At 51.4% G+C, this 6000-nt stretch overlaps 1 protein-coding gene across 3 annotated transcripts in view; it reads left to right on the top strand.

Moving 5' to 3' along the window:
* Positions 1-1562: 1562 nt before the first annotated feature.
* Positions 1563-6000, top strand: part of GPBP1 (GC-rich promoter binding protein 1) — a 47146-nt gene continuing 42708 nt past the window's right edge. For 2 of the 3 annotated variants that reach the window (XM_087815239.1, XM_087815237.1), the window contains exons 1-2: positions 1567-1650; positions 2398-3352. The gene's annotated coding sequence lies outside the window, so the exon portion shown is untranslated. Of the gene's footprint in view, positions 1651-2397; positions 3367-6000 lie in introns of all 3 variants that reach the window. The other variant, XM_087815238.1, reaches the window with a different exon arrangement.

Here is a 6000-nt window from a genome sequence, read left to right as displayed (position 1 = left end):
AGAGCTCTTTATATATGTGTTATGCAAATCAAACACTAGATGTAAGGAATAGTAACCGAATATATGTAATTAAATATTAAATTGCCAAACATGTTAAAACCATTTCTCTAGCTCACCACTTGTTTTTCAACTTTGTCTTTTGCCAAACGAAAAGCACAATTTGTGTGCACACTCGAGTTACCAGTATTTCCTTTGTGTCTTGAATGGCCGTCTCGCTTAGAAATACAAGTAGGTCTTGTACTAACCGAAGGTCCCGACAGGCCCGGGTTTGTGCCGCCGAGCCGCGGCGCCGGCCTCCAGGCGGTGCAGCCTGACGCCCGCGCCAACCCGGGCCGGTGGCCTCCCCCGCAGGAGGGGGGTGATCGGCAGCGTCCACGTTCCCCTGCACGCGGGGGCGTCGTTAGCTGCCGAGGCGCCCGTCGGCCCCCGGGGGCTGCAAGGGGAGCGGGCGCCGCGGTCTGAGACCGACGCGCAGCCCCGCCTCCGGGCAGCGCTCCGCCGTCCGCGCGACTACAAGCCCCACAATGCGCGCGGGCGGTCACGTGTCCGCACGAGCCCTCCGCGGCTGGGCGGGCGAGGCGCCGGCGGGTGGTTTTCGGGGTTTCCCCGGCCCCACCCCCAGCAGAGCGGCTCTGCGCCTCCCGCGGGCTGCGGCCGGGGCGTCCAAGGGGCTTCCCCCCGCGGAGCGAGGCGCCCCCGTGACGCCCATACCGCCGGCGGGCGGCGGGCGGCGACGCTCAGGGTCCGCAGGTTGGCACGCGGCCGGCCGGAGCCCTCGCGATCCCTGCGGAGCGGGCCTGGCTCCCCCGGAACCGGCTCGCGGCCGCGGCACCGGCTCCCGCGCGCGAAGGGCGTGTACACCGGAGCCGGGCCGCGGGGCCCGCACCTCCCGCGCTCCGCCCGCGCAGGGCCGCGCACCGCGAGCACGTGACCGCGTCCGCCCGCGGGGAGCCGAGCGCCGGACCAGCGGGAGGCGCGCGCGCTGGTCTCGCCCGCGGGGAGCCCCACCGCTTAGGCCGCGGGCGCCCGGGCGGGGCAGGGGCGGGAGGAGGGGCCCTCGGGAGCCCGGGGAATCCCCCTCCGCCGAACGTTCCCGATTGTTCAGGGAGCGCACGTCAGCAGCAGGGGGTAATCCCCGGCTCAGCTGCTGCCGACGTCACCGCGCAGCGCCCCGCCCCCGCCTCCGGGGCCTCCTCGAAGCCCCGCCCCCGGCGCGGCCGCGCCCACGCCCCTCCCCCAGCCGCCCGACGTCGGGGGCGGGGCGTGCGCGGCCTGGGCGTGCGCGGCGGCGCGGCCAGAAGGTTCGGCGGCGGAGGCGCTCCTCCCGCGGCCCGGCCCGCCCCGCCCCGCCCGCCCCGCCCCGCCGGGCCCCGTTCGCCGCGCTTCCTCCACGCCCCGTCTCCCTCCTCCGGCCGCGCCCCGCCCGTCCCCGCCCTCCCCTCAGCCTCCAGTTCCTTCCTCGCCTCGCCACCTTCGCGCATCTCGCGAGACTTGGCCCAGAACCTTGCGGATCGGGTCGGCGCCATTTTGGGACGGAGACTGGTTGTGGGGGAGGGAGAAGCGGCAAAAGGGGATTATTCAAAGTACCGAGCGCCTCGTCCCGGACCGAGCGCGGGCACCCCTGGCCGGGGCACCCGCGGGTGGCAGCAGGTAACGCGGGGCTCGCTGCCGCGCCGGCGTCCGGGCTGCGTGTGGGCGTCGGGCCGGGGTCGGGCGGCGTTGGCGGCGCGCGGTGCCCGCGGACGGGGTGCGGGAGCCGGGCGCGGGGCCTCGCGGGGCTGCGTGGGCCCGGCGGCGGGGCGGCGGCCGAGGCCGGGCCTGGCGGGGCCGGGCCGGGCTTCTCCGGCGCTGCCGCCCCTTCGGCTCCGCGCGGGGGCCGGGCCTCCGCCGGGGTTTCGCCGCTGCCCGCGCCGCCCGCCCCGCCGTGGTCCGCGGGGGCCTCCTCGGCGGCCGCGTCGGGGGAGCCGCTTCCTGCCTTCGGGGCCGGCGCCGCACTCCGCCCGCGGGGCGGCTCGGGAGGGGTCGCCCGGGGTCCCGGTCTCGGCGCCGCGGCTCGCGGGGGGCGCTCCCCGAGTGCGGGGACGGAGGCGGGCGCCCCACCTGCCCGCCTTCTCCCCGCGCCGGGGGTGGAGCATGCGGACGGGGTCCCCCGATTGTGAGCCCCTCTCGCGGTTGTAACGTCTGCGCGGAAAGTGAGGGGCTCCTTACATAACGCGCCCCCGCGCCCCGGCCCGCGCCCCGCCCGGTGCCGGGCCCCCCCGCCCTCGGGGCAGCCTCGGGCCAGCGCGTCCCGCGAAGGGCCCCGCGCCGCCGTCCGCGCCGCCGCGGGTTCAGTTCCAGCTCGCGGCCGCGCGGAGCGTGTAATTCAAGTTTGTTTTCTTTCTTACAACTTTACAGGTGATCGAATTACCCAGATTGAAGATCCTCTTCTAGGTTTTGCGTAAAAGGCCCCGGATATTTCAAGTGGCCATTTTGGAATTACAGTGTTTTTGGGTAATTTTGCCCCCAAGTTACATTAAAATTGGCGAGAATCATCTCAAGGGAATTGATAGCGAACAGCTCTGCAAAGCTGCTCAAACAGAAACCCGGGCGGTCGTCAGTATTTTGATTCAAACGGATTATATAACCGGTTAAAGTGTTTCAGCTGCTGTGTTTTTTTTGTTTTTTGTTTTGCCTCCCCCACCCTCCCCTGCGGTGTTTTCAGCCGAAACCGTGAGACGCGCTGGATTTGTGCGCCGGGTAGTTTCGGAAGTTTCCAGTTACTGTTTAAATATTGCTGAAGTTCCGTGGCAGTTTATTTTTACCCTTACTAAAACTTTTAGGAATTTTTGACCTCAGCCCTTTTCATGTCACAATGGGACAGCTTCCCTAAATGAAGACATTGAAAGAGTACAGTTTTTTTCCTGTTATCTTTTATTTACGTGGAAATTTAAGATGTTGCGGTTTCCCAGCAGCATGGTAGTGTTGAGATAGCTTTGTCTCTAAACGCTGACGCTTAGGAATGCTCTTCAGATGTGAAATTTTCTTTTTGTTTTTGCTTTTTGGCTCATAAATTGGATATTTCATCTCGAGTGGATAAGTACAACACTGACAAGTACATGGAATAATAAAGAAGACTTTAAAATCTTAAACCCAAGGAACTTGGCTAATTCTGGAGATAGCCATATGAAAACTTTAAAACTGAAGTATGGGTAGCTGACTTGAAGTAACTCTATGTCAAATAGTCATAGGTTAAGTATCTTCAAAGAACTTGGATTTTATTTCAGAGGATACAAAATAAAAAAACAAACTGGAAAACACAAGGATAACAGAGAAAAACCCAACACCTTCCTGTGCGGTCCTGTTGGAATTTGTAAGTACTATATGGTGAGCAAATCAAATGATCGTTTGTAAAATGTAAGGAGGGTCAAGCTTATCCTTTGTTATTCTTGGAAGCCTTTCAATTTCTCACAATAATATTGCTCTGGCTCCAGATTCCTGGACAGTCTGAAAACAACTGTTAAGTAAATTTAAATGCGGAGAGAGTTAAGATTTAAGAATATTTCAGATCACAAACAGTCCAAATTTTAAGTTCTTGTGCTCCTAAGGTAGAAAAGCCCATATGATCATTATTCACCTTAGGCTTTGTGGATTCATACATTGGTAGGACAAACCCAACAAATTATTCCTGTTTAAAACATTATAATATTAGGGCTTGGGTTTTAATGTATTTCATAAAGTAGCTTGTTTTAAGGCTTAAGTGTTCTTAACAGTTTAATCTGTCATAGAAATTAAGTTTTTGAAACAACTTGTTTTATTTCACATTCCTTAAGATCTCAGTTCCAAAAAGTCAAGTCATTACTAGGAACAGAAGCTGAGAGAAACTGAGCAAGAGGCATTAAGAACTTTTGTTATAAGTTAAAAAATGACTATACTTTTTTCTCCTAGGAAGGTTATGCTGGTTTAAGTTGATAAAGCTTTTTTTAAAAAGTTAGTGAATATTAATTGCCGTAATAGAAATTTGTTTTGAAAGTGAATTATCTTTTATTTTTTAAAATTTATTTATTTTATAGAGAGAGGAAGGGCAGGGGAGAGAGAGAAACATAGATTTGTTGTTCCACTTAGTCATGCATTCATTGGTTGATTTCTTGTGTGTGCCCTGACCCGGAATTCAACCCATAACCTTGGTGTATCAGAATGATGCTTTTACCGGCTAGGGCATGAATTATTTTTTAGTATTTATTTTACAGGATTGAATGGCATTTTTAGTTACCATTAGTTACTACATTTTTTTCAGTGACTCTTAGGCATTCAAACGTTGGTTTTTAAATAACTCACTAAAATTTTTTTAAGCAAATACTGTAAGTGAACACATCAGTGTAGCTGAGATTAGAGTGTATTTCACTTAATTATCTTTCTGAGATAAAAGACTAATTTTTGAGCACTTTTCCAAGATGGGCAATAACTTGTCAGTTGCTCATTTATTTTGAAACAACTTTTTTTGCTATACTGTTGAATCCTGCTAGCTTACTTAACAGGAGAAGAGGTAATAGGGTCCAAAAGAATGTAAGTATTTAGCTAGGCACGTGTAACATTTGTTTTCTGATCTGAAATTGAGATTAGAGTTCAGTAATACTCTCTGTTAAAATAGACTAGGTTATTTTGTGTTTTGTCTGTTAGACCTCTGTGTAGTAATTTTAATTGAGGTTCTACTTTGACTTTCAAAAATACCGATGAGAACATTCTCCCCTGCCCCTTGCTTTGGAGAGCCTGTGTTTTATGTATTCCTCAATTTAATGGCTATTCAAATTACTTGTCTAAGAATATGCATTTTAAATGTGATTAAGAAGAATTGAAAATGAATGACCTTTATTCAGAGAAAAGAACCAGGCAACATTTAATTAGTTGTGATTATTTTCCTTTATATTGCTTCTGTTGTTGATGTTACCCCAAGCAGTAGTATCAGGTTAAAGAGATGATTCCAGAGAATCGGGGTTTTTTAACCATTAACTTTAATCCTTGAATAGAATATTTGCGAACTTGGCTTACAGCCATTGTTCAAGGACAGGTTTACTTGGCATTGAAATATATAGTATTAGTAGTAATTGGAACAGTGGCTGGGCTGCTGCTTATCCCCTTTAAGTACCCTTTTTCTCCTTGTTTCCCCTTCTCCCAAGTTTTCCTTTTTTTTCCTCCTGTGCCTAAACTATAGGTCTAAAAATAACAGTCACAATGACTAACATTTATAAATGATGATTGTATCATGTGCTTTGCTGTGTCCATTACATGGTATGTCTTAATTCTTACCGTAGTCCATAAGAGAAGTACTGTGACAGTGGCAGAGGTGAGAAAATTAAGATTTGGGAAGACTGAGACTGAGAAAAAGTTACCTTGGTGAGGACCAAGGATAGGTTGGCATCTTGACCAAATCTCCAAGCCGCATGCTCTTAATCACTATTCCAGACTTAACTGTTTTGTGACTTTCACTTTATTAAACTCACTTGTGCATTACCTTGATATTTTTGTTTTTCTTTTCATATACCGCTTCTCTTTGGTTAATTTTGATGACTATTTGGAGACAAGCTAAACGATAGAAGAGAAACAATTGCTGGTTTTGCTGTTTGTTAGTAGCTGTTATGAGTGGTAACTTGGGTTAGCAAAACGTTAAAATGTGTTGTCAGATTATATTGCAATCGTAGGCACCCGTTGCCTCTCTGCACAGGTATGGAGCTAAATGCATGTTAAGTTTGTTTTACTTTTTGTCTGATTTTGAATTGAGATTCCACAAGGATTTTTGTGCTTAAAGCTGCTGACACTTTAGAATTGAGGAAGGGAGGAGTAGGAAAATAAGAGTGATGGGAAGTAACAAGGAAGGAACAGGAGTGGACAGAAAGAAGAAGATAAAATTTAGAGAGTTACAGGAGAAAGGAATAGGATGGGAATCTCTAGTCTCAGAGTAAAATTAGCCAGTGAGGATAGAAGCTAAACCCAGTCCAGATTATCTAATTGCTTTTGATGCAA

The sequence above is a fragment of the Miniopterus natalensis genome, chromosome 3 (assembly GCF_054644295.1).
Source record: "Miniopterus natalensis isolate mMinNat1 chromosome 3, mMinNat1.hap1, whole genome shotgun sequence".
NCBI classification, from domain to species: domain Eukaryota; kingdom Metazoa; phylum Chordata; class Mammalia; order Chiroptera; family Miniopteridae; genus Miniopterus; species Miniopterus natalensis.
Note: the sequence above shows the minus strand (reverse complement) of the source record. Positions and strands in the feature narration are given on the sequence as shown.